Raw genomic sequence first — 27354 nt, 5'->3', positions numbered from 1 at the left:
TGTGCTGCAGTGGTAAATCCACACCTAATGGAAAAAAGTGCACTGGCTGCTGAAAAAAACAAGAAAATCATATTTGTGCAGGGTGGAGGAATGAAATATGTGGTTTGACATGAAATGTTGAGATTTAAGTTGTATGGAACCAACTCAAAGTAATGAATCATCAAAACCCACAACATTACAGACCATCCAAAATTACAATTTTTTTCTTTAAAGCTGTGCACTTTTAGCCAAAGAAATTAATGAAAACTGAATAATTAATTTCTCAAATCCTTCTTACACTGTATAAATTGGAGAGGGAGCACTGAAAAGGAGAAAATTGCAAGATGGATCCCAACACAATATAACAATCTCAGATTCACTGGAGTCATCCTGATGCCTATATTATCACTTCAGCTTCCCTGCTCACTTTAATTACCCAAGCAGTCCCATCAGGATGACATCTACTTCCAAGCACATTGTGTTGCCTCCTCCTACTCTGCAGATCCTCTCCTTGCTGCTGGAGTGCTGTGTTCAGCTCAGCTCAGCACAGGCTTGCAGCTCTGGCTGGATCCAGCTTTGACAGTAAATACAAAGTGACAAAAAGCTGGACTGTGGAGTGCTGTGGTGTCCCAGTCCTGCACTGTGCTGCGAGTACACGAGAATAGGCTGTAACACTTCACTGTTATTAACAAAATCTTTAATGCCCAAGTTATTTTGGGTGTGTGCATTTTGGATTCCTAACTCAAAATCCTCTGAAGAGACATGAATTTTAGAAATTTATGGGGGAAATAAGGGCGGTTCAAAGTGCTTTCAGGTGATGGAATTTTAATCTTAAATCTATATAATCTCTTCCCCTGCCTCAGAGTCAGTACTTTTGTCCTCAAGAACAGACAGCAGGGGCACTAGGCAGGGCTCAGACTATGTCACTCTTCTCAAAATCAGCACTTGCATTTGTTTCCACCTGACAATAGGACTCTCTCTTTGCTGGAGTCTTTGTGGTTAACTCCACTTCTTTCAGGCCAGCAAGTGTCTTTAGATTATAACAGACTGATAGGAGGCGGTAAAGAGGAAGAAATATTCATCCTGAAACATCCCTAAGCAATAAAACAAGTGAATCAGCTGAGCAGGAAGAAGCTTGTAGGTAAATAATGTAATGGGATTTGAAAATTAAGAGGATCAATCTGAATTGAGTGAAGGATTGGAAAAAGGAATGTGGAAAACCTATTTTGGGGTATCAACATTAGATTAAATAACTGGGTCACTGACTAAGCCCTGGCCTGAGGTTAGGCAAGGGAACAAGATGAGGAAAATTACTGGACATTACATGAGAAAAGTGCTGAACATGATTGATAAGAAAGTGAGAAAATGACTAAAGTTACAGATAGCACTATGCAGGAGGGCTGGGTTTCACAGGTGGTGAAGGGGGAGTTTTGTGAGAAATGGAACAGAAGGCCCAACTTCACAGATAATTGGGGAGTTGTTCTGCAGACCTTTGGGGGAGTAACATCCTGCAAGGCACCAAGGTAACTGCATCACTAAGACCACAAAAGACACAGGTAAGGGTATGAGGACTGACAAATTTGGGATGGATGTAGCAAAACTGGGAGCAATGAGGAAAGAAGTGGTTAGATGAGTGTTGTGGAGGAGACCAGGGCAGAGGAAGGGGGTGGTAAAAAAGGGAACTGAAAAAGGGATATTGAGGTACAAACTGCAGGGTTGGCACCATCTGGGAGAGCTCTGAACTTTAACAGTGGATCCAGACAACAAACCAAACGTTTCCCCTGATCATCTCACACAAACACACCCTGCTCCTGCAGCCTGGGAGCAAGGCCAGCAGTGTGTCCCCCTGGGCTGCCGTGGGGCCACCCCACACCATGGCAGTGCCCAGCCCTTGTTCTCCAGCATCCACAGCTGCCCATCACTCCCTGGCAGATGGCACTGACCAAACTCAAAAGTACTTCTGCAAAATCATCACTGACTTCAACAAAATTCACTAACACCTGCTGACAGCAACAAAATGTTTTTGCAAAGGAGAGTTGGGTTTTTCCCATGATAGACATGTGTGAGCATTTAGATTTCTTGCCCAAAGACAGGAGTGTGCCCTTGCTGCCCACAAGATATGTAATTTTTTTCATGAAAAAAAATCATGGTAACCATTCATTAAAAATTCTTAAAAGCCCCCACAAAGAAAAATTCTTTCTCACAACTGTTAAAAGAGACTTATGGGGCTTGTAATAACCAATCAGTCTTCCACTAAAGTCACTGTTCTCTGGTTCTCTTAATTGTATGGCCTTTTCAGACAGTATTTTGGTACTTGTAATAAACCAGGCAGCTTGTGAAACCTCATCCCTTTCTTTGGTCTTCTCATCTCTGCACCTCTCAGTACTTCGTAAGTCAGATGAATGATTGTGTAATCCTGAATAGTGGTACAGACTTGAAAATGTCATCCAGGATCATCCTGCTTTTCATTGTGTCTGTGTAGGCTGCAGAATTCTGCCTTTGACATTGTATGTAAAAGATTTATTTCTGTCATCAACTGAAGCACACCACATATACAGATTCCTCTTGAAACCTCCCGTGGTTGGTTAGATTTTTAACAATATTTCAGACTATGAAGTGCCCAACACACCAAACAGATACTTATTGTCTTTATGAAAAATTATTTTTCATACTGTCATGCTAAACTTGAAGGTTCAGAATCCAGCTGCCTCTGAGTACCACTTTTTGTCTCATAAAGAACCTGGTGAAATTAAATATTCACTTCTCAGGAGGGGGCAGAGACGAGCGCACACAAGTGCAAACATTCATTTTTTCTGCTACACCGAGCCCTCTTTAATTATGTGGAAACTGACAGTTGTCATAATTCCGAATAAAAGATTTCAATGTGTAAATGACAGAAAAGCATAAACCTCCCCTGGTGGCGACTGCCAGGAGGCAGGGAAAGGGTGCAGCCAGTCCTGCAGCCTCCCCAGGCACCAGGAGCTCTCAGAGCCCCCAGCAGGGCTGCTGCCAACAGGGCAGGGCAGTACAGGTGGGCACTGGGAGCTGGGCCATGGCCAGGCTGCCTGGGAGCTGCACTTTGTGTGCTCCTGATGTCCCAAAACTGAACAGAAGCAATGGAACATAAATCCTGTTCCCATCCCATGCATTTGGCAGTGACAGCCTGGCTTTCTGTAGGCTCATTTCTAAAATGTTGCCCTTACCATTATTAAGCACTAAGGATAAATTTTCAGAGGGATTTTAAATATTACAGAATATTCCTATAGGTTATCTGATTATGTCTTCTTCTTTTCCTGCTCTTTGTGCAGTAAACAATAAGTTGCTTTGACTCTGGTGAAAAGAATTTAGGTCTGGTTGAGAGTTTCACTGCATAGTTTGTGTTCCTGAAAGCTTTGCTTTAAAGTATCCCAGTGTCCTCTTCTCTATTGGAGTAGCAGATGAGCAAAAAAATGTGTCAAATTTAGGATACCTTTAAACCCTCACATGCCACTGTTGTTGAAAACATACCTTTCACTAGGTAGTGGAGTGTTTCCAAGTACAGATGAAGTGTTTTATAGCTGGAAAAGGGGAAATATCAATGTTGCTATGAGAAGAATTTGAGAGACTTTCACCACACTATTGTTGTGGAAATCCATGTCAAAATCCTGAATTCAAAATGAGGGACATGCAGAGAGGGCATTCCCAAAAGAACAGGCACACAGTCTGACTGTGAGAGTTCAACAGTTTAAGCTCCACAAAAGAAAGTTGAGAGTCGGTCCAATTCCTCTTGGAAAATGTAGTATTTAATACCACAAAGTAAATAGCACAGAGGAGGAGGGGACAGCACTAAACCAGTTGTGGCACAGATAGATGAGAGGCAGTTTTCTGGTAGGCAGAGCAGGTTGGTTGTGGAACAAGCTCAGAGTAGTGTCAGACACGTTTCGATGGACAGGACAAGTGCCAAAGGTCCAGCAGCATGTGGGAACTGTCTCATCCCATTTGTTTCAGCCTCAGCTTTCTGTAAAAACATGCTGACTCCATGGTTTCAGCTGGCTTTTAACCACAAAATTTCAAATATCTTGTATTCTCAGTTGTGAAGTTCATTAATTTTAAATCTCTTTGAAGTGAATAGAAGCAAAAATTCTTTGCTGTCTGAATGGCAAGTACTGGATCAGAAGGGCATGTTCCATCTTTTAGAAAGAAGATGATAACTTTGTGTGGTTGGAACTTCAAAAGTTGGCACTAGAAAATCTGATTTTTGGAAAGATAACAGGAGAGAGTGTTCACATTTTAATTTTCTAGTTTAGGCTTATAGCCAAGCTCTAAACTTGTGAAAATAAAGGAACATAACAAAATATGTGACAAAGGTGCAGTGGTTTCACAACCATAATTTTATAGAAAGCCTGTTAAATTATGTTAATGAAAATAGGAATTTTTCCTTGCAATATAGATGTTTTCCATCGTGTTTTTTGTCAGTAATCAATTTATGCGCTGAGTGAAATGTGTTATTACATACCATTTAAGATATATATTTCACTTCAGAGAAAAACACAGATAATTAACTATAGAGTGGGTTCAGTATTGTGTCTAAGAAACATGTTACTCCTAATGAGACCATTTCTTATTCTAGCAGAGACACTCTTGTAGTTTCATTAGTGAGAAACCTTCTGAGTGTTAATTATGAGAGCATACTAATGAAAATATGTCACAAATTAAAGAAAAACTGAAGGGCTGTGACATACAACAAACTCCTCGGGTGTCACCACCTGTTCTGAGGCATTGAATACACTGCCATAACTATGTGTAGAAATGCGTCAAAGTTTGCAAAATCATCATTTAAAAATTGGGAAATGCCAAAATTTAAGATTAGCTGCATAGCTGTATTTGTATTCCTTATGCATACACTTTCCATAATCTCTCAGCACTTTTTCCATAGGACTCTGGCCTTCTCAACTGCCAAGGGTGAACAGCTCTCACAGAGATCTCAGCACCTTCTGACACACTTTCTCTGCTGTGTGTGCCACCAGTCTTGTTTGTTTCTCACTGTTCAAACTGTCTCAGAAGAGCAATAGTTCCTGCATAGACTTTTCTGTCTCATTTATCACTGCTGTCTCTGAGGGCTTCACAATGACTAATTAATTTAACTTCACAAAGTCTTGTGAGATAAGGGATGGCATTTAATTGAGGCACACAGAGATGAAGGTCAAAAGTATCCTTCAACGTGGAGGTGCTGCTGAGACACTCTGAATATGGTGCTTGAAACAAAATATCTTTTGATGTTCAAATTGCAAATTATTCATCTTGGTTGCAATAATTAGTGCTCAGCATTTCTGTCAACCTGAACTTGAGGTCAGGACAGACACCTAAAAAATAAATGAATGGCAATGAAAAATTTGGTTAAAATGCCTCACTTAATGAGAGAAGGACAAGAGACCTCTGACAGATGCAGAGCTATAAAATGTGATTTTTCTCAGGCAGCATTTAACATTTAGGGTCTGTTTTCTTTTCCAGTAACTTCTCTGCCTCATTTTCAAAGATCACCACCTCCAAACTCAAGGATGGTCCACTTCTGTGAGCAGAAAACCAAGCAAAGGCAGCTGGAGGCACACATCCATGGTCAAGGAGCTCCTGATGAACACAACCATAAAGGAGAGGCAGGCAAGAAATGGGGGCAGAGACAGCTGACCCAAAGAGATTCTGTCCAGGCTTGGAGGGCTGGGGTTAGGAAAGCCAAAGCTCACCTGGAGCTCAATCTGATGAGCTACATGAAGTGTTACCAGAAAGGCTTCTACAAGTACATCAGCATGGAACAGGAAAAAACAAAATACCAGCACTGAATGGTGACAAATGACATGGAAAAGGCTGTTGCGTTCAGTAACCTGCTTTGCCTCTTACCTTTCCTGCTGAGACCTTCCCTCAGGAATCCAGTTCTGAGGGCACTGGGAAGGTTTGGAGCAAGACTCCCCTTGGTGAAGGAAGGCCAGGATGGGGAGTACTGAAACAAGCAGGGCAGCACAAGGCCATGGACAGGACAGGACAGGCTGTGCCCACGTGTGCCAAGGGGCACTGCTGGCACTGCCTGCCAGCCTGGAACACTCTGGAGGGCAGCACAGGCTGTGTCCATGTGTGCCAAGGGGCACTGCTGGCACTGCCTGCCAGCCTGGAACACTCTGGAGGGCAGCAGAGGCTCCCAGCCACGGGGACTTTTCCCTCCTCAAGGACTCTCGAGGGCATTACAGGTAGTGTAAAGCTCACTGCAGTCCATGGAAAGGCACTGCAGCAAGTCCTCCTAGAAACCACTTCCAAGGCTTGCCCTGTCCCTCCCAAAACTTGCTTCCATGGCTTCTGCCTCCTTATCCAGCTCTATTCTATTTCTGCCAGCTCACTTTCCAGGACTCCAGTTAAAGTCCTTCTCTTTAACACAGACCTCACTGGTCAGTGTAACACCTTTCTCCAGCTCCTCTGGGCTGCCTTTCCTCCCAGTAATGTCACCCAAACTCGTTTCCTTCCCTCAAGCTCCCACTTCTCCCCATCCCCAGTGGCACTTCCTGTGCCTTTTTCCCACCTTTTCGCTGAACTAGACTCTGTCTAAAGCCTTCTCTAGCTGCAAATAAGTCTCCTGGTGTAGAGCAGGGAAAACATAACTCATGTGGTTGAAGTTTCTCAGTGCTGGCACTTGAGAACACACTCACAAAGCAGAATTAAACAACCCTAACAAAAGACAAACCAACTAACACACCAATAGCATCTCTTCAAAAATGTCCAGGAGCCTTAAATGTTGTCCCAAGCAGCTGATGGCCACCATAGCACAAGACAGCACATGTCCTGACCCTCCATTAAAGCCTCTGATTTAAAAAGCAGGAATTGTTCCAGACAATACTTGAAAATAGTTAAAGAATATTTTAAGTATTTGAAGGCTGTAATTATAATAAGCATCATTAAGCTTCTCAAATTCAAATGTCCAAGATATCGGCAACCAAAATGTAACAAACAAATATTGCTCAAAATTTAACGACATAATTCTACCTGCAGAAACACAAAATGCCACTGATGTCAGTTCATTGTTCCTAGAGTCCATTATTTGGGGCTCATGTCTGCAGCCATAAAGTTGCATTAACAGTCTATTTGTGTGAAGAAAATTAACTCCCAACCTAAAGAGTATAAATTGCTCTATTAAAATTTTTATAAAGTGTTTGTGAGAGCAATAAATGAGTTCAAGAATATTCAGAAAGCCACAGTATTTTTTTTTAAGAAGAGAGTAAATTTATAGTAGAAATTATTTCCATGGTACTGCTTATACATATACACATATATTATGTAAATAATAAATGTTGTATTAGGGGCAAAATAAGATTTTTAGGATGTTGTTCAATGGCTGACAAGGATGAAGTCAACTGAAATGTATTTTAGACCAGAGGATAAATCTTGTTGGAAGGCTTTCTAAAGCAACCTTATAAATTTAGACCAAAAGCCTGGATTTATTTTATGTACTCTAGACTTCACTTTGGCTTCTGATCACAAGGAAACTGGTAAATCTGTAATACCTCCTTTGAAACCAGCTAAGGTTTTGGAAATCCATGCTCCTAAATCCAAGAGAAGAATTTAACCCAAGGGCCCAAAGCCAGCTTTACTGAGCAGGAGACATTTGGTCTGGCTGCAGGGGGGAGAGACTGTGGCAGCTGGCCAGTTTTTCTCCCCAAGAAGGGATGTCAGACTCGTCAGTGGATCCCTTTGGGCATCAGACATCATGGGAAATAGCCAGGCTCTCTTCTGAATGGGAGCTGCTGGAGTGAGCCAGCTGGCATCTCCTCTGCAAGGCTCAGGGGACATGGCCACCACCTAAAAGGGCCTTCCTGGTTACTGGACTCTTGTGTCAGGGCTGCTGTGACTTGCTCTCAGTCCTCATTCTTTTTGGAACATAATGTAATTTAATTTATGACCACAAAAAATGAAACAAGAAAGGGAAAAGATGAAAAATATTATGCTAAATACAACTAGTCATATACTTGAAAATGTAAACATCAAACAATTCCCTGGATATGTAATTACAGGCAGCTTCAAAGATGGAAAGGCACATTTTTTGCAAATACATCATATTTTGTGTATGCTGCTTTTGCCTGAAGGATAGTCTGGTTTTCTAGAGGAGCACAGCAAACTGCTTTTAAAGGGATCATCAACCAGAGTTTGTGGCTAATCACTTGGTGATCCCAGGAGACATTCCAGAAGCATAACATGGAAAAGAAAACTGAAATACAAAAGCCAGCATTGCACATCTCCAGCACGCTCCTCTTTCCTTCCCAAGAAGCTGAGGGATGACGTGCCAGCCCACACACGGGTGGGAGGTAACAGGAGGAGCCTGCCTCTGATACATTCTCCCTTTGCAGCTCTGTGAAATTAGAATTGGAAATGACATCAGGAGGAAATACGTCTGCTCCTACTCTGTGGCGTCTGCTACCAGAGAGGGAGCCAGGAAGGCAGTGCTGGGGGGCTGAGTTAACAGCACCAGCTGTGACCACATGTCCACAGCAGGTTCCCGTCCCACCCCTGCTGCTGTTCCCTCTCCTGGGAACTGCACTGGGCTGCTGCTCTCAATCAGATCCCAAAGTCCTGCTCCAGGACAGAGATGCACATGGAGCCCCCACGTCTCCCTCCACACATGGAATCCACTGCCACAGAGATCTTGTGTGGTCTGTCCTGACAGGGTGAGTTTTCCAGGGTATCCACTGCCCCAAACAAGCCTGGGAGTGCTGCAGAGTGCCCTGACTCCAGGGAAGCTCCAGTCTGTCCCACAGGAAATTCCCTTTCAAACCCCCATTCTTTGCCTCCTTCTAAAGGTCTTAGTCCTCTCCCCTGAGAAGGGAGAGGCTTTCTGTGTGGTGGCTGCTGTGGCCAGCACATCAGTTTGTCAAATCTTTACCACATCACTAAGAGCAGAGCCCCCCTGCCTGTCACAGCTCTGGGGCAGGAACGTGAACAGGAGGGACACAACTCTCCTTGTCCCAGTGGACAGGAGGGACACAACTCTCCTTGTCCCAGTGGACAGGAGGGACACAACTCTCCTTGTCCCAGTGGACAGGAGGGACACAACTCTTTCCTTGTCCCAGTTTGCTGCCTTGGGCAAGTGCTGGCTTTGGCTAAAAGCAAGCTCTGATGAAAAGCTTCCTGAATAGATATCTAACTTCTTAATCATTTTCTAAAACATTCCTCACCTCAAATAAAACAGCACAAAAGATTCAATACTGACTAAGATCCGGAATGTTTGAGTGTGTGCGCTTTGGACCAGCTTGCAGTTTGTGAAACATGTCAGTCTGCTTGTGAGGAAGAGCATTTCCTTCCTCTGCTGGTATTGTGAGGAAGAGCAGAGCCTTCCTCTGTTGATATTCTTTGTACCAGCTAAAAGGATACCTTGGCCAAAATATGCTGAGGTCAAGTTCTAAAGGATTCTTTGAGGAGGAAAGAATATTTTTATAATTTCAATTTAGAAATTAAGATATTTCTAATTTAATTTTTCTAAACATCTTTCTTGGATAAATGGAGGGGAAAAAAGTCAGTAAGGATGCAAAAGAAAAAAAAATAAATCTGGCAGTACAAGGTTGAGCCAAGACCAACTCTTATTTGAGTTCCAGTGTTCATGTTTGGACAACACCAGGAGAGTCAGAAACAAGAGTCCCAGGCATTCTCTGTGAGTAATTTAAACTCATGTTTAAATCTCCCTTGTCTGTGGCAGATCATTTTACCTCTAGCAAGTAGTTTCTGGTGTCCTAATGCCTAAACAGGCATTTATTATCTCCAGGCCTCTATAACAATGTTTGTTTCAGAGTGAGTGTGGGGTTCTAAGTGCCTGCATTTAATTTGTCTGATACTTGAAAGCAAATGGACAAACTTAAAACCAGCAAAACAATTTTCTTAGAATTGGGAAGAAAAACAGTAAAAATTCACTGCTTACATATTAGGAATACTTTCTCAGTCATTTTTACTTTTAAAAATTAGCAATTGGTGTTTGTCTGTGACTAAATCTTTGGCATAACACAGCATTTATCTCCTTTGAGTATTTGTTTCCATTAGACTGACCTTCATTTTTCTGTCCTTTTTCTTGTGGGCAACAGTAGAGCAACATCAATATTTTACATTTCAGATAAGGGAATCAGGTTAGTTTTTATTATTACCCCAAGACATTTGTTGTGCAGAGGACCTAAGGGTAAGTTTTATAGCAGATAAAATTAGTAACTACAAATAAACCGCAGGCTTGAAAGGCAGAAAACTCTAGAGGTAACGAATGAAAAAAAAATGTTATATGAGAGAATCCACTGCTAGCCATATCAAAAATTCATCCTGTTGAAATACAGATTTTTTAAAAAATTAGAATTAATTAATGGGAATCTCTATGCAGCAGTTGGATAAAATCCATGTTCTGCTTTACAAGTGCATTGCCATATAAACAGAAAAACATATGCTAAAGAAATATAACAACACAGGTAAACAAAATACAGTAGCACATGCACACAGATTTCTTCATTCAACATGCCTAAATCTGATGTGATTTTTAAATAATATTTGCTATTTATCTACCTTTTTTTTTTTGTTGATTGAGGGATTGGTTATTTCCCAGTTGTTAAATGCCAACACTCATTAGATGATTCATGAACTGGAAAACAGTGTCCTCTTTCCTTATACCACACAGTGTTTGGCTGACAGAGTCCCTTCTATGCACATTTAATGGATAAATATTTCAAAGCAATGGTGTTGCTCCCCAGGTTATCCAGCCTTTCTTTAGGCTGATAAGTGAAGCTGGAAGGGGCTGGACCCAAACCCCCCCTGGTCACTGCAGGGCTCCCACAGGCACAGCCCCAGCCAGGGGACACGAGCAGGGCTGGGCCAGGGAGGCTGGAATGCCATGGATCAGCTGGGGACACAGCTCCTACAGGGACACTAAGAAAGGGCACAGCACGTCCTCCCCTGGTGCCACACACCTCTCCTGTCCCCCCTCTCCTCTCTGCCTCCTCAGGCAGGGTGCAGCAGGAGGGAGAATCCTGAGCATGAGGGTGAGCAGCAGCAGAGCTGTGCCAGGGCTGTAAGAGCTCCTCAAAGACACAAGCTAGGCAAGGAAAGGGTTACTTGACCCCTCCCTTCTTCTGACCTGCAGGTGCAACAAGTGAGTTTCTTTACCAATGCAGGTTAACATCAAACAATTCTGTAATACAATTCTGATTAACAATTCCCTACCAAGAAAACAGTGATTCATTCATGTGACTAAAACATGAGTTGATCTTGTCTACATTTTCTGCACTCCTGCTTGTAGGGGGATAGAATAGAAGAAAATAGAGATAGTGTAGAAAGTAATCTCACCCCTAAGGAGTTGCAGCTGGGCCAGTTATCAAAGATTGGGAACAGGCCTGACTTTAACAGGCCACAGGTGTAAGCAATGAGAAGCAGATGCTATAAAAGAGTGGGGTGGCTGGGTGAGAAGGGAACTGGAGTCAGTGGCTGCTGTGAGAAGAGTCAGTGCTGTGAGGAGATGCCCATGAGAACACCAAGAAGGTATGGAACCCGTGCAATGTAATAGGAACACCACAGCCCCAGGTGAATCACGAGGGGAGGGTGAGGAGGGCTCTTTCTGCAGGGTCTAGGTGCAGGGCTCCCTCAGTCTGTAGCAATTTGGGGAAGCTCAGAGAAGCATCTCTCATCAAAATTCACCTCTGGTGGGGTATTTTCTTATTTTGCATTTGTTTTTACTTCAGTAGTTTAGTATTGCAACACCTGTGCCACCTCCTATCCAAGTGGACTCTGAATTTTACACCTGTATGTAGTTCTGAAAAGTCTAGAAGCTATAGCACTTATTGTACTGGTTGTTTGGGGCTTATAGGGCGCTGGCAAAATTTTATTAATATAAGCATATTAACTGTGCCTTTAATGCATAGAAAACCAGTTTGAGGAATGCCTGGCATCAGGACTATTGGCTTGGTGTCTTGGGAAAGATGCACAAAGCAAAGTGAGCCTTTCCAGATGGGGAGAGGAGACAGGAAAGGGCCACTTTGAAACCAAAGAAATACTGTAAAGGAGGTGCAGTCTGGAGCACGCTGTTGCAAGAATTAAAAGTATGCATATGTTTTCTTTAAAGTCTAGTTCTAAGTACTGTTATTATGATGAGTGCAGAGAACTCTCAGGAATTAAAACTCCATTAAAAATTCAGAACCTCCAATGTCAATATCTGTTGCTTGATAAAACACAAAACGGTGATTAAAGCATGATTGATAACATGCAACTTCAAAAGTCTGTTTCCTGAACATGGAAAAAGCAGTGAGCACCCAGTCAATGGCATTACCTGCTATGGCAGCTGTGGTATTGATTTCCAACCATCAGTCAAAGTGCTGAAAGCAAAGCCAAAGCATCTGTTCTCATCAGTCTTCCTGAACCTCTAGATCATAGTTAGTCTGTCAACGGGGTACACTCCAAAGTTGCATTTTTTAATAGGCACTCTTCAATTATCAAGCTGTACACATAGTTTTATTTTCTAATAGTCATTTTTGTTTTCTTTAATTTTGGGACACCTGATCAGCAAGTGTCCCCTGCTCATCTTTTTTTCACCAACCCACTGAAGGCATAAATTAACTCCTGGGTGAAATGTAAATAAATGTAACAGAGAATTTTAATTTTGATTTGTTTTGGTTTTCTTCTTCAAGAACAAAGCTGCCTTCAGTAAACAAAAGAATTCTTGACAAAAGACCCTTTGTGTTTTTATTTTGGCACATGTGGGGGATGCCTAAGTTAGCAATTAAATCCTTAAGGATACTGTGCTGGATAAATGTGCCTCTCCAAAGAAATGCAATGAGACAACTTGTGTACGCTACAGTCAGACTCAGCTAGCATTCCTTTCAGGAGCTTTGATTAATATGCACTGGATCCTGGTAAGATTAATGAACTGTGAAGGATATGTGGACACTGTCTCTTCATTTCAAAGAAAGAGTGAAGAATTTAAATAAATAAAACAATTAGATGGGCTACTTTATGAGGATCTGATTGACTGTTTCTGCCTTTCTAAAGCCTATGGGACTTTGACTTGTTTTAGGAGTGATTTTTGAGCGTGCAGTTTTTAGGCAGTAGTTATGCTGGTCAAAGCCAGCAGAAAGGTATTATTCCAACAAGCAATTAAGTTTATGCCACATGAGCTGAATAGATTTGTATCAGCTACCAGGTATTACTACAACATTTGAGGGGTACTCTGAAAAGACTGATTTATTGTAATATAACTTCTCTGAGAGTTGCTATATAACAGGAGTAAACCAGAAGAGTAAATGGAAAAAACTCCTGAAAGTTAAAGGAAATTTAAAGAAAAGGTCTGGATGCAGCAGTAGATTTTCTGTTACATAGCAATCATAAAGAAAATTTTAATGTCTATCAATGAATTGTAAGTCTCATACCAAAGAGAGGTTGGTTTTTCACCTGCAATTTTTAACTTAAGTATTTTTTGGCCATTGGAATGTTTCACAGTGTAATCTCGAGTAACTACAGTCAAAATACCACTGTCAGCCACAGAGAGTTAATTAAGTTATTCAATGACTAGGAATTTCAGTTGTTTCCAATGCTTGTGAGAAAATATTATAGCCTTGCTGAGTTTAAAGTAGCGCAAATATTCATGTGCTGCTGGTTAGAAGCATTTTAAACTGATATTTACTTCTTTAAACAAAATCTTTCTGTTACTTTTGCATTTGCTATACTACCTTACCCCTCTCTGTAGGCCTGCTTGACATTTTGAATTTTGTAGGCTATACAAGAGTGAAGCATGACAAGGAACCTGGAGACTAAAAGATGTTTCTCTCTATGACCAATTGTATGAAATTGACCAATAAGCAGAAATTTCTCATCTCTGTAATAATTATTCATTGTTCCACATGAGCTGATCAGGTTTAGTTGGCATTAGAAAAGCTTTCATACCTGAAAAAGCAGCAATGCTGATAGGGCTCTATCTATTCCTTTTTATTGGGGCTTTATCAGGTAGAAAGCTTATCAGGTCAGGGGTTGAGGATGCTGGGTTACTTATCTGCTCTGAGCTGGTGGCTAGGGGTCACACACAGATATATTTACTATCATAGTATGGGAAAACCAGTCCACAAGTTTTCCTCCCTAAAAGCTCCAGTAAATATTTTGGTCCATGGATGTAGTTAATCCAGCTCATTGCCTAAATTGTAGAGCAAGCTTCTGGGCAGATCTAATTTCCACCAGTTTTGACAGATTCAGTCATTCCTGAGTGAGGCAATTGATTAAATATCACAAATAGCTGAAGGGGAGGGAGCCCCCTAGAACCAGGAAGAAAACTTTTCCTAGTTCATCAGAGCTTGAATCTCCAGCAATCAATTCAATATGGCTAAAGTAATTTTAAACTTATCCGTGCTTTTAAATTTACTATGTTTTAGCTGCATTTGATGATCTTCAATCTCAAAGCATAGACCACAGTCAGGAGAGAGGTTCAAGGTCACCAGCAACAAGCCCATAGCCAAAGGCCTTTAGACGAAAAATTACATATATTTGTAAATTCCTTTCCCTGACAATCAACAACATAAAATCATGGAGGCAGTGATGTTAAATTTTGAAAGTCTGAGGAAACACCTGTCCTGAATTATCCTATGTATTTAAAGGCTGGCTCTCTAGGTAGTGGTGTCCATGTATGTCACAGGGCAAACACTTTCTCTGGTCAAAAAGCTGAAAGGAGGAAAAGTGGGCTTTATCAAGCTCTGAACAGAGTGGGACTTTCTTTCCTAGGATATTCTGACAGGCTTTTTTTTTTTAATCTTTGCTACCTTGGTAAAAATCATGACATTAAAGAGATCTCAGTTGTCAAATTAGAAATATTTGCTTTGCACAGTTTCAGGTGAGTTTTTCAGAACCAGCCTTTTTCCCCTCAGGCTGGTGGAACCCCTGGGCCAATTTTTTGCTGTCATCTACAATGTATTTAGTGAAATAGCATATGTGTCACTTAGTCATTCATATGAGCAGTACCTGATGGTTCAGAGGTAGATAAACCTGGGGAATTATTGCATTTGATGCAAACCCACCAGACTTAAGTTTTCATTCTATTGTTCTGCTTATTAATATGTATTAATTGTCACATAAATCCATCAGTGAAAGTTTGGCCCTTAGAAAAACAAAGGCAAAACTCTAGCTGGGTTCCAGGCAAAGTGAGTAGAAATCCAATCCAGTGGCAATGCTGATACCCTAAGGACTGATCTAGAATAGTGTGAAGAACTCCAAATGGTTCTGTCTAAAAAAAAAAACTGCTTTCTCTTCTGTGTCTGTCCCACAGTATGTTCTTTGTTATCATCTGTGAATCACCAAACATCCTTTGTGACGTTTATATGGCAGAGTTATAAATAACTCCAACACTTGCACGTTAAACAGAAGGTGATTTACAAAGTGCTGCTCAATCTGACAGCTGTTACTACAGCACAGTCAGAGTAGATTACTTGCAAGTTTATTTTAATTATAGATAGGCCTACACTGAAATACTACAGTCACCTATCCTGTACCAGGACTGCAAAATAGTGGTAAATAATAGAATGAGCTCTGTTTGCCTGTGTAAAAGACAGAGCCTTCACAAAGGTAACTTGTGTTCAAACATCAAATTGTCACCTGGCTCTTCTCACCAGATTTCTGATTGAGTGAATTCATATCCAGAATTTGTTAGACTTCTACTCAAAATGTACAGACTATTCACGAAAAACACATTTAAAAATTATGAAACAAATTTCAACTTTCACAAGGCAAAATTTGCCCTTCAGTCTAAGACCACTGACTGTACTCAAATACTAAACCAGCAAATTTTTCTTTGAGGAAAAACTGTCATCAGTAATGGGAATAGTTCTGCATTTGTCCTATGGAAACAAAGGATGAAATGCATCAAAACTCTGTGAATTGCATAAAGCCCTTAAATCACCTGCATGATTCAAAATAAGAACATTATGTGATATGGATCATAACTCTGATCATCAATAGTGACAGTTATGGGACCATGTTTTGCACTGTCTGAATTCTGATCTCTAGAACTTCCTTACATTAATACTGGAACTTTTGTAGCAGTCAGAAAAAGTTACATTGTTCTTTCATGAATATGTAGTTGTAATAACCTATCAGAATAATAAGTACTTTAAAAATAGTAATGAAAGACAACTTCAGTATATGCACTGTAATACTTGTACTCTGTGTTTCCTAAAATAGGTCACAGGGAGAGAATCTCTCGTTCAATATTAAATGGTAAACCTGGATAGAAAGTGCTTCCCTTCTCTGAGGGGATGTGACCTTCTAACCAAAATTACTCAGGAGTAGTTTCAGTTACTATTTTCAGTGACTGTGTTTGGACACATTTTGTCATGAAGTGATTCTTACAACTGAACAGCATAGTGAGGTTACATGTGTGTTCTGATTCAGACTTCAAGCTACAGTAAGCTCTCTGCAGTAGCCTAACTTGTACATATGAATGTTCCTCTGCAAATTTGTGTCAGTCTCTCCACATCCCTGTGGCCCATCAGGGCTGACTTGTTAATCCTATGCTCTCTGCTGCTTTGTAGGAATGGTCATTAAAAAACACATTGTGCCCCAATGTAGATACAGATGGAATCAATTAATTACTGCTTGCCTGCTCTGAGAGTGATCATCAATGCAATACAGCTGAGCAATGCTAATCTCCAGTAACATATGGAGCCATCAACACAAACTGCATCTTGTTGCCCAGGGGAGGCAGAAGTTTTGGGATCTTTTGAGGCAGGTGGCCTCCCTGAGCTGCCTGCAGTCACAGGAGCTGATAAAAATCCAGGAACCAGAATGGGATCTTCCATAGTGCTTATGTTACTTATTCCTTTTATGGAGAGCTAAGTGGGATTTTGTGATACAAAGTAACTGCCAAACTTGGATTTTGGTGAAAACAAATAATTTCACTGAAGGAAGTATCAACTCCCAGGATGAACAGATGAAACAAAGAGCCTGCTAAAAGCTGGCTCTTTGTTCAACCATCCATGATCTTGGATGGTTGAACAAAACATTGAAGGTGCAAAAGGTTGGGTTTTCACTCTAGATTTGCCTAATAAAAGATATAGTTTAGAATTAGAAGCTCTGATAAACCTCTGGGGTTCTTGAGATCAAAACTGGATTTCATACAGCAGACAAATCCTGCTGCATCCAGGTATCTCCAGATGAAAGGAATACACACCAACACAAATGTGCTCAGAAAGACATTTCTCATGCACTCTTTTGAGGGTTTACTGCTCATTGCAGAGAGTTGGAACTCTTTATGTTTACAAAGGTAGGTAAGGTAGCAATAGAGTCCCTCAGTAAAAACAATTCTGCTACCAAACTAGCAGTGAAGCCTGATCCAGAGCCTGAGGAAAGATGCATCCCCAAGTTGAAGGGCTTGCTTTTGAAACCTAAGCTAAAGGTAGTCCTTTGTATTTTAAACCCTCTTATTAAATAAAATTAAATCCTTATTATGACTAATATTTAGAAAACTTAAAACAAGTAATTTTTCATTAAAAGGGTGGGAATTTTTAAACATTAGTCACATTTTCAAGTGCTTGCAAAGTAACTTTATAGAATGCAATATGGATTTTTGAAAGCACCCATATTTTCATATTTCTTTTCAGGATGAGTAGCTAAATCTTATTTTTGGTATTAGAAGATCTGTTTTCACCTGAAAAGGGTAGTACAGGAGACCTGAAAACGGTATTGTTCTCTTGACTATGAATTTTATCTCACAAGGCATCTTTTCTTTACAGCTCACCATTTTATTTCCTTGGAAACTTCTCTGACACCAGTCACTTCACAAGGAGAAACAGGAATTTTCTGTCACTCAGAAGAGAAAGGGGTAAGGAAAGATCTATTTTAATTTGTAAGTGGAAGGTTGGACGAGTCTTTCTTAGAAAAAGAATTCCAGTTTAGGTCTACCTTTAACAAAGAACTTCAAACATACAGCTAACATGAAGTGTTGGAGTCAGGCCATTGGAATCAAAGTAATCATGAAGACCTCATAATGCTGTAAATGTGCATCTACCTCACACAATGTGTACTAAAGAATTATTTTATTCTAATATTTCAGTGGTTTTGGTAAAAACATTCACATATGTAATTCAAATAATCAGAACATTTTCATACATGTATATTTCTGTGTTTCAAACCTGCAAAAAGGTGGAAGACTGTTCCACACATCTCATCACTGCATCTCTCTCTGTCTATAATTCTCAAAAATAACTGAAGCTTCATAAACCCACTTAGCTGATTTTCTTCTTTTCCATGAAAGCAGTTGCATCCAGCTTTACAGGTAGAATTCTAGATGCTTGGTATGAAGGCTAAGATTTTTGTTAAGCAGGTTTATTGTTGGTTTATACTATGCCAATACGTATGAAAAAGAGCAAGATCCATCCATAAAGGGAGCCATACAAGGGGAGGTAAAACCTCCCACCTTGTGCTTCATTTTAATTTGTTTCATTTTAATATTGTTGCCTTAAAAATAATATCTAGAAGGCTCAACAATTAATTTTTAAAGTGTTAAAAAAAGTGTGTGTGTGGGGTAGGGACACCTTTCTGTAGCAGACAAAGGCTTGTGGACTACACAGCATCTTGGCAGGGAGGGCTTGATTTGTGTCTGGACAGTTCCTGTTTCCAGGGGGAAGGGGTCCAGCTCCAGCTGAACCTGCTCTAGAGGTGCAGATGCACAGACCCTACACTGGCCACCAGCAGCCAGTGCCATCTCAATGACAATTTTTCTTTTTCCCACCAAATTCCAGATTAAGAGGAGTTTTGTCCTAGTGAGCTGCAGCTACTCCAGTAGGTTAAGATCAGGCACTGCCTGCCACCTCTGTTTATGTTGCCTGTAAATCGATCTTTATATGTTTAGAAGTTCAAAGAAAATTTTGCAGATACTAACAGGCAGGCAGGAGAGGGAGAAAGTATTTAATTTCAAGATCTGATTGGGGTTTAAGCTACTTTTTTCACTTTCACTCTACATGATGCGATTCTTTTCAGGCTTTCCTTCATGCCAAAGGATGACATCTATTAACTGGAGTGACATAATGCAGGCATTTGCATGCAAGGGATTAATTTAGTCCTGGTCAAACCTTATGGAAAGCTGAGCACCAAAAGCCAATGCAAAGAAAGGATGGCACTTGCAGGGCTACTCCCTGTATGTTTTCCTAAGCAATTCCTTCTGCCTTTCATGTTAACTCAGTGGTATATTTCACTCTTGATTGAGAGAAATTCTTTGCTATAAAAAAATATAGATTGTATCTATTGGTACAGCAGAAATGGCATCTACATCTTTCTTTTATGGATTTTTTTTTCTCTTTAAGACCTATCTTGGCCCAATGCTGGTAGCATGAAAATTTACTGACATATTTTCTTTCAACTACTTGAACTCAGAATTTGGAGCTGCATCCAAGAACAGGTGTTTCCAAGTACTTTATAAAAGAATATCAAACTCTGTTTAGCACTCAAGAAATGTAGAGGCAATTTTTGTCTCTTTAAATACATAAAAATAATGGACTGTTTGCTCATAATTACAGTGACAAGGTCATCAGAATCTGAAAAGAAGTCATACACTGACTGTGCTCTGCTGTCTCCACACTTAAAACTTGTTATTTCAAATTTAAAATGTTCTATAAAATTCTTTGAGAAACCTCTACATCTCTCTGAAAAAACCAAAAGAGATTTTTAAGCCATGTAAGACCTTGAACTGCTTGCAAATCTAATGCCATATTGGATTATCTCTTTTGTCTCCCTTTTGCTGATTGGAAAGAAGCATTTGTCCCTGAATGCCAAGGACAGTTCTTCAAAATTGGCTGAACAAATGAACCAATAACCCCAACCTGTATAAGAAAAGAATACAGAGAAAAATGGTTCTCTGACCATGTATACAGAGAGACAGGAAGAGGAAAAAGATTGTTTTTCCTTAGATATTGTCTCTGACATTTTCAAGTAACTGATACTTAAAGAGTAAAAGCAAAAAATGTTGCCTTGAAAATGAAATAAAAGCTATTTAAATGCCAAACCCTAGTCAGAAAACCTTAGTGCTTCAGAGGCTGTAAGGCTGACCTTGAGAGGCTGTGCTGCAGCATGGGGTGGGAGGAGGGAATGATGGAGCAGGATGGAGGAGGCACCCTCAGTGCTGTGCTCTGACTGTCCTGAGCCAGCCCCAGAGGGCAGTGGGAGCCGCACAACCTTCTGGTGCTGGGAGAATAATCTGCCTGCACCAGCTGCTCCCTAACAGGGCCTGTGCTGGCTCTGCCTCTGGTTAATTTGGCCCCCTGTGTGTGTGTGCCCTGAGACACCATTTACCACAGAAAAAAAATTTCCACACATTTTGAAGAGATGAAAATTTACTTGTTGTGAAGTTGAAATCCGCTTGGATTTCCTTTCTGCTGAAGTGTGACTCTGCTGGTCACAGCTGGCACAGAGCTGCCATGGGCAGCAGCACCAACCCTCGTGTCTGAGCATGGCTGGGGGACAGCACAGGGCACCCACTGCCCAGCAGCAGCTTGGATGGTGCCACTCTGGCTGGGATGTGACAATATTGGCTGTGGGTTTGGCCATCCCACTGACCTCAAGGCAGAAAATGATTCTCCATTCAATCCATTTACTGGTAGAGTTGTAGGCTTAGGGGTTTTGTCTCTGCTGAAAAGTTTTGCTTTCCTATTTGGCAGCTCTCCTGCATTATTCTGCCTCACTTTCTCTGCCACTGCAAACCGCAGTGAAATCCTGTATATCAATTCCTGCTCTACACACTATCTTTTAGAAACCTGAGAATTGAGCTCTCTGTGCAAAATTCTGGTGCACATTGAGAACAATCACTCTGTAGCACAGGCAGGTGGTGCTCCCTGCCCCACTGGTGTGCCAGGAGAGCACCACAGCATACCTGGGGCACAGCTTCAAGCCTTACAGTCCTTGAGACAAAGGACTGAAACTTGCATTCAGTGCCCAGGAGAAACTCCAGTGAAAAGTGTTTCATTCTTGAGCTTAGAGGGGAAAATCAGCTGCAAGTCTAAGAGCTGTGGTGGAGAGAATATCTTCCTTGGGCACCAGCCTCCCCATTTGAATCAGAATCTTCTGCAGGGCTGAGATTTCTGGATATTGTTTCAGGGTGTCAATAAGAAAAGGGAATCCAGGATGAGAAAAGTAAAAGAACCCCAATAATATTTCTGGAAGGGTTCATTTTGATCATGTAGGAAATCTGGGTTTTAATTAAGTATGGCTGCTCAATATTTTGTTAAGAGCCATTATATGCATTCATAAATCTGTCACAAATTGATTCTCCTTAATTTAATTTTTCAATTAAGTTATTTATGCTTTTTATTTACCATTGGAAAAAGCAAGGGAAAAATAGATTATATTTAAAAATTCAATTTAAAAAAGCAGTCAAGTGCTTAGTTCTGAAGTTTTGTGCTTTTATTTTTGAGGAATAGTATTTTGGTAGTTTTAATTTAATTGAAAAATTCCAGAACTATCCTGAAACTACATCAAGCTGTCTTCATTTCTTGACATAAGTGAAGGGAAAAAAATTAACTTCCAGTCTGTGTATTGATTCTTTGGTCTGAAAACAACGGATTTATATTTCATATTATCTAGTTTACATTATAATTAAGACTGATATGCTAATCGGTCTGCTTCAAATCCTCTTCTAAAGTGTCTCATAAATCCTGCTTACTTTCCTTTCCTAATACTGATAGGAAAAAATAATTACGTTTACAGAGCAATCTATCTGAATCCACCACTCAAGACACATTTAATAAAAGACAGGAAATCTATGGGCAGAACATGACTTTCTTTATAAGCTGTTATGTTCTTGTTTCCTCCCAGACATGCACAGAGGAAGTGCAATGCCCAAAGGTTGGATGAAATTTAGCTTTTACCAGATGATCCAGCTTGTGAACCAAATTACCTTCAAATTAGCTTTGTTTGACAAGCTGTAGCTTCCCTTCCCTAATTAATGCCAAATGTCAAAGGTGAAGCAAGAGCTGAGACTCCCCCAAGCTGTGGGATGCTCATGTCCTTTGAATGAGCAAACTGCTCTGGTGTGGCTGCAGAGTGAGCAAAGCCCAAAGGGCCCATGTCCCAAAGCCAGGGAGCTCACTGGGAAGCACCAGGTATGGTGTAACCAGTTAGCAAAGGCTGCCTGGGACTTTGAAACATTCACCTCAAACAGCCTGATCAGACAAGACACTGGCTGAAAGCCACAGGGAGCTCACAGTGTATGTTTTACGAACGCAATTAAATACTTGTGAATTTTACAGTATGTCAAATATATGCACCCTACACTGGAAACATGCCTCCTCCAATTTTTCCTTTGTAGGAAATTTCTGTCACAAAACATTTTATTCAGCACTTAAAGTATTCCACAGAGTTTTTTTTCACCACAAGAAAATCTGCTGAACTTGAATGTATTTCTGTCACCTTTAATCTTTGTATAATATTGTTTAGACCATTTGCATTTCCCATTTTGTTGTTAAAACTATCCTTCAAAATAGAAGGTTTTTATTTGTTATGAAGAAATGTGATCATCTAGCTAATAGATACTTATTTACTCTAGAAAGCAGAATTCCTGTGGTTTTGCATAAGGGCTGTAGAAGTGAGTGTGGAATGAGATGGCTGGCAGGACACCAAGGCAGCACCTTTCCTCCTGATTCTCTCATCTCTAGAGCTCTGTTTACAGCACATTTTTCACCCAGAATTCCTTCATTTAGTTGGTCCCCTTGCAAATTTTAAGAATCCTTTGCCCTACTGTGGCCACTTTGCAAATGGCAATAACTATTTTTGTCTCTGTTATCAGGTGTGATGTATACGTAGTTTTTAGCCTTGTTCCTGATGAAAAAGTGAAAAATTCTTACATCTATGGTGTGTAAGCTCTGTTTGTCACAGTTTTTCCTGCACTGCTTTAATCACAGCTCCAATTGTGTAAAAACAACAGAGCTCTTATTCTGAGCACTGTAGGGAGACTTGATTTTTTCATAAGGCTGCAGTAAGAATACATTTCTATTTTGAAATAGGATATGTAAATATTTCTTTAAGTATAAGGATTATGCTATTTGCATATTTGAAGAACACATGAAGGGTCACTTAGACATCCATACTGTAATGAACTAAATAAACCCTTTGTGTTTCTGGCATAGGAGAGAAATTCATTTCAAAAAGAGCTTCTTGGCACTGTCTTAGACAAACAGCACTTTAAAAAATTGCCAGATGTCAAAAGTACAAAAAGTAAAAGTAAGTCATTACACTTAAACTACATTATGATGTTTGGTTATGTTGCTTTACATTTAAAATAGCCAATAATATGCAATTATCTAAAGCTATCTAGTGGAATGTAGAGCATAATTCTAGAAGAAGAATTCTTGTTAAGAAGGCAGCCTGAGTTTTCAGTAGGAATGAAAGGTATTCTTATACCACTGGACATGTAATTTTTAAAATGCTGGGAGACTTGATGGTTCCACCACTTAAACTCCATCTATACACAAATATCCATCTGGCAATTCACCCAGTGAGGTGCCTAGAGACACAGGCAAATATTGTCTTACAAAAAGAGAGATTTATTCTATCATCCTAGATTTTCATATCTCTGGAAGTTGAGTAGGAAGCCAGGTCTACAGTATGTCCAACTCATGCTGAAAGAACACAGGTGCAAGCAGAGAGCAGTAAATTGCACTATGACTTCAACAGATCTCAAAGGCATCGGACCTGCTGAGCAGAATTGTCCACCTCTACTCTTCCCCTGAGGTTTCCAAGACAGCTCCCTGCATCCCTAAAATGCATCAGACAGAGGGAGCTGGGGTATGGGTGCCCCTTGTTCTTCACCACTTCATGCAGTGGCTTGAATAAGTGAAACTTCACTATAAAAGTGTAAAAAATACCCCAAAATCAAAAAAATTGAGACAGCAAATCAAACTATGCAAGTAAAATGAGTATAGCAAATAAATAATAGATGTTAATTGTTTGGAAATTTTCCCATCTAAATGTTAAAAATGTACAGCACTGATTTTTCAAGAGATTCCCTTCTTTTGGTTTTATCATTTGTGAGAGTAATAACCAACCTTATCTCCTCACACATGGTTGAGAATATCAGGTGAATATAAATCAAAACCTCCCTGCAAGGCCGAGTTCCAGAGAAGTTCACATTCAGCTTTGATCCAAACCCTGGAGATAAAGCTCACTTCCACAGAGGATTATTTTTGGTCTGAGTTTACAGAGAACTACTCACATTGTGAACATATGCAGTAGATATCTAGGCAAAAAGAGAGACTCCTGAGTTCTAGAAGTCCAAATATCAGTGCTAGTGTGGTATCAGTTAATGACTTAAATTAGAATTATCCTGAAAGGCTTAATAGAAATACTTGAACACCAGCAAGTGTTCAGTACAGAAGCAGTGAGACCTGTCCTGCAGTATGCGGGGCATTGCAAGCTCTCAGATGTGCTGTTGTTTGGCAAATGGACTTTAGATATTCCAGCTGCAAAGAATTATTTAGGAAAAAAGTAATCTTCATATCCTTGCCTTCTATTCTAGAATTATAGGAAGCCACTGCATATTCAGTGTATATGAATCAGAAGACTGGATGATTTAGTTTATTAAATAAAATTAATGGTCAGCTGACATATAATTAATCAATCAATTATTTTGTTTTAGTCTACTGGAATTTTGAAATGCCAACCCCTGAAAGTAGGCTTTAGGAAATGATTTGTTGACTATCATCTGTTGATAGAACTGAAATTAAATAAGGCCAGAAGAATTATACAAAATAAAGTTTTCTGTGTAAAGTGGAATTCTCACAGCAAGCAGTTGCTGACAGCTCTTCTGAACACCCCAATGTGCACAGCCCCAGGTTCCCTGTCAGGTTAGAAGTGCATTGGGCTCACTTGGGGTTGCTGTGCTGTTTGTTTGTTGGTTAGGGAGTTTTCCTAGCCAAGGGCAGTGGGACCTGGCATCACTGAGGAATTCCTGACTTGTGCATCAGGAGGGTTCTGAGTCAGCACTGACTGACAGCACCCCCAGTGCCCCAAAAGGAGCACCAGGGGCTGCTCAGGGTGAGCTCAGCCCCACTGCACTCCCTCACCTCTCTGCTTGGGGCTGCTCCAGTGAGAGGAGGCAGCTTAGGGGCACTGCAGGACTGCTGCAGCTGGTACAAACCCCCCAGCCTTGCCTTGTGCTGCAAGCTCCAGGAGGGAGGGAATCCAAAAAGGCCAGAGCCACCTGTCCTCAGCTGTCCTTAACCACAGACAGGGAAATCTGCACCATAATCCCTTAAAGAACCGTTCCTACTAGTGCCATGCCAGGTTTGTATTCAAAGTGCATTTCATTTCAGATTAAGTGGTACAGACTTTAATGATTTACTTCAAAAGAGTTTGCAGAATATAAACATTAATGCATTAATTAATAGAAATCATAATACAATGCAAATACAATTAGTTTAAGGCCAATCTATGTTTAATGACATTGCAGTTATCAAAGCTCAATTACTCTAATTAGAATTTTCTTCACTGAGGCACATTTCATTCAGTAAGTGTTTGCTCAGCACTTTACAGAATGAGTCCCAAAGACTAACGGTGATTTAGGTTGAGGTTTTTTACTGAGTTTCCTATTTACATAGCCTAAAAAAATAAATGAGATGCTGTTTATCTGCCTTTTAATAAAGTACTCAATAATTTTTGCACACTAGTGGCAAAATACCTCCATAATAACAGTCTGGGAAATTGACTCATGGTTTTCTTTTATATTTGATAAAATGCTCCTTGTGTCTCTCTTCAGTCAGGGAGATGTTTCTCACTACAAACCTCTCCGTAGCTTTTATATATAGCCACTGACATGTAGCACTAAAGTACATTCAGCTTACTAGGAATTTATTCTGTGACAGATTTAATTTTTTTCCTTTTTATTGAATGCAAGTGAACCAGTAACAACTCAACTTATTGCAATACAATTTGTATTTGCTTCATCTTGGTAAAGTTACAGCTTTTAAGGGCATTGGCTCCTTCTCAGATGAGGCTGCCAACCATGTAGAGAAGGGGAGGACAGTGGATGTTGTATAATTTATTTTCCAGCAAGTCCTTTGACCCAGTCTGTCATGGTGTCCTTAAAACCAAATTGGGATAAGGATGAGATAGGGATGGGTGAAAAAGTGGTTGCAGTGCAAAAGCAAAGCACTGTGACCAATGGTGGGGTTCCTCAGGGAATAGCAGTGGGATCGATGTCATTTAATGTCTCCAGCAGGAGAAGGGCTGGAGTCCCCTCTCAGCAAGGACGTGCACGGCCCAGACTGGGAGCAGCAGGGAACACACTGGAGAAGGGGATTCCCTTCAGAGACCTGGACAGGCTGGAGCCATGGGCTGAGCAGAGCCTGACTAAATTCAGCAAGTAGGATATCTTCCATCTCTGAAGGGATCTCATGCAGCACTGCAAGCTGCAGATGCTGCTGTGCAGGAAAGTGTTAAACTTTAGAAGTGAAACTGCAACAGGGTTCCCACCAAGGTTAGAGAATCTCTGTGAGCTGCTCAGGACAGCTGAACGTGGCTCTTTGCAACCTGTTCTATTTAGATTTGCTTTGAGCAAAGGATCAAACCAGATATCCTCTGAAGATCCCTTCCACAATAACTTTTGGTTCTATGACTCTGTATTGCTTGTTGTATAGTGAATTTTGTATGCATGAAAACTTTGAAGAATACAACATTTTTAAAGTTTTCGTTTAGGTAATTATTATGCACAGATCTACAGTATGGCTACTACAATATCATTTTATTTCTTTTCTTTCTGTCAGTTTTCTGTGACTCTTCCCACTCTGAAAAAGGACCCTTTGACTTTGTCTCCATGGTAGTGGCACAAACTTTTTTAACAATTTCTCACTAAAATACTGATCAGTGCTTTTGTGCACTTTCTCTGCAATAAAAAGGCAGCATAACATTAACTGTATGAGAAGTATGTGAAAGAAATATGACAAGGCTCTAAAAGCCACAGCCCTTAAAAATGGGCTTCTCATATTAAGGAATGAGCTATATTAATTTAAAGATCTCCCTTTCAAATAATAAGTAATGAAATACTGAAATAACTGTCTTCACTGCAAGGGTTGGTGCTATGACCCTCCAGGTGTTACTCTGGACCACCATGTAGAAGTGATCTGCAGCAAATTGTTCACTACTCTCCTTTCATCTCTGGTAATATTTGATCCCCACTTGCAGTAAGTTTTGAAACTTGCCTGTGAATATTCTAAATGGAAACCAAGCAGCCTTTCTAATACAGCCCAGATCCACTTCCCTTCCATGTAATCTGCTCATCCAGGTGTATCTTCAGCCCAACCTGGCAAGGTCTGGGTTTTTCCCTCACAGAAGAATAGCAAATTTAAATAGAATGCCAACTGGCAGCCCAAAGTCCTAGGAGGTGGT

The 27354-nt window shown here is 40.5% G+C and overlaps 1 protein-coding gene and 1 long non-coding RNA gene across 2 annotated transcripts in view; one reads left to right on the top strand and one right to left on the bottom strand.

Annotated features, from left to right (window-relative positions):
• Positions 1 to 27354, bottom strand: part of SHISA9 (shisa family member 9) — a 177640-nt gene that overhangs the window by 114529 nt on the left and 35757 nt on the right.
• LOC132081224 (uncharacterized) lies at positions 11449 to 24255 on the top strand. Its single transcript, XR_009419653.1, has 3 exons — positions 11449 to 11496; positions 17718 to 17806; positions 23534 to 24255. It is a non-coding gene; the product is annotated as an uncharacterized LOC132081224 (long non-coding RNA).

Source organism: Ammospiza nelsoni, chromosome 17 (genome assembly GCF_027579445.1).
Source record: "Ammospiza nelsoni isolate bAmmNel1 chromosome 17, bAmmNel1.pri, whole genome shotgun sequence".
Lineage (NCBI taxonomy): Eukaryota > Metazoa > Chordata > Aves > Passeriformes > Passerellidae > Ammospiza > Ammospiza nelsoni.
This window is presented reverse-complemented; position numbering and strand designations above follow the sequence as displayed.